Genomic DNA, 2,166 nt, shown 5'->3' on the forward strand with positions numbered 1-2,166 from the left:
TTGACTGGCCTCATCAGATACAAAACTTACATTTCTTCTTATATAGGTCTTTATCTTGGTCTTAAGTATCTAGCAGAAAGTATAAAGCTGAAGTATAAAAAGTAAAGCCATATTAATATACAACAACTTCTGACATTGCCAGTCCTGTGGATGACCCACCACTATTATGGACTACTAGAATATATTGGAATTTTTTGCTGAATTCACTCACCTATACAATATTTAAATGGTAATGGAATACCCATCACTGAGAAAACTAAACAAAAAAGGGATACAAATGAAGGACCATTTTATATCTGTATATTCAGAATAGTTAGGATAGATATACAGCTACATTCTCTTAATTTGATGAATAGAAAGATTTGTTCTAATAGTGTTTGTGGACAGAATATCATGTCTGCATCTTGTACCATGAATTACCACTATGAAGACAACAATATGCAATTTATTAATTATTGAAACTGTCCTACTAATCGGTTTCAAAAGAGTCTCAGTACTATTTGTTTCTCAATAAAATTATTATTATTTTTTGTTTGTTTGTTTGTTTTTGTGGTGCCGGGGATTGAACTCAGGATCCTGTGCTTGTTAGGCAAGCACTTATTCCATTGAGCTATCTCCCCTGCCCTCAATAAAATTATTAAAAGAACAATTATCAGAGCAGAAAAAGAAGAGTGACCTGTGTTTACTCCCATTTATATTTACAAGAATATATGCTTGTAAAAGCTGTTATTATAAAAAACATTTGCGAAATTTTTTTTGGCAAAATTTATTTTTGTAAAGTTGTTATTGAGAGTCAGTGGATCAATTCTGAATTATTTTCAGAATGCTAAGTGCAAGCCAACTGAAAACTAGCAGAAAAATAAAAGTGAAAACATATTCATCTTCAAAGAAAAATGAATATTAAAGTCTGAACAAGAAGAAAAAATGTGCTGGCATGAAAGCAAGAGCTGGCAACAGTGCCTACAGCTCCTACATATGCTGCTGTGCATTTATCAGAATGATTAAGATATTACGGATGTGTACAGAATGTATGTAAAAATATGTTAATTAGGATAGAGACATACGACTACTATTATATGTACTAATTACTATGTTTTTCTCTTTATATGTTCCCATGTATGATATATATTTCCCAAATATTAAGAAGATTATAATTATTGTGACTATTGCATTTATGCATAGGTGGGCCACATCTTTCTTTAAGACATTAAAATTATTTTTACAAAATAAGCATTGAAAAAGTAAATTAATTTTATCTAAGTACAGAATTTTATTTTCCCTAATTTGTGTTCATATTCATTTTGAATTGAGCATAAATTTAAAGTGCTCAGTTTTTTTTCCTACTGTATAAGTGCCCTTGAGCATGCAAATCTCCTTAAATCTCAGGAATATTCCTTTCAGTCACAAAGTGTATACAGGACGGGCCTCTGGAAAAGCCAAATGCCATTGCAGACTCATTCCTGGTGAGAATGAGAGTGTACAGCTGAGAAAAAGAGGACGAACAGGTGCCTTTCCCCATCACCTAGGAACAGAAATCAATGTTTTCTACTGAACCTTTAAAATATACTTGCAATCTGGTAACACTTGACACATGACCAGTTGCTTATCTCTTCCTGTCTCCAGATAATATCTGAGCACCCTTGGCTTTCCTCTGCTCGAATCTTTCCAGGCTGATTTATCCAGAATCATCATGCCCCTTGTGTTGTCTGATGGTAATGTCCCATTCAGACCTTTGGATTTGTGCTTTGACTGTGAAGTTCTATTAGCCGATTCAGTCATGAACATCCACCTTCAGTTTTCTTCTGTGATGCAAAACCTCTCTGCAATGATCAGTATCCTGATAGTTATTCCAGGATTTGATAAAAAGCTTTCTTACCATTTTCAGCAAGTTCCAATGATAATTATTTCTTTAAAAGACTTTAGAACTTTCAAATCAGAGAGCCTGGACTCATTCACAAAATAATCTGCATATGTTCTACCTTCCTGTAAAGGCAGCAAGCACCAACCATCATAACAAAAGTTTTTACATTAAATAAATTAGCCAATGTTACCAAATGTAATATGCAAAATTATGGTGGAAAACACAAGGAATGGTGACACATGACTTTATTCACAGCTATTTCAGAGGCTGAGGCAAAGATATTGTTTGACCTTAGGACATCGTTG

Source organism: Octodon degus, unplaced genomic scaffold (assembly GCF_000260255.1).
Source record: "Octodon degus isolate 3935 unplaced genomic scaffold, OctDeg1.0 scaffold00028, whole genome shotgun sequence".
Lineage (NCBI taxonomy): Eukaryota > Metazoa > Chordata > Mammalia > Rodentia > Octodontidae > Octodon > Octodon degus.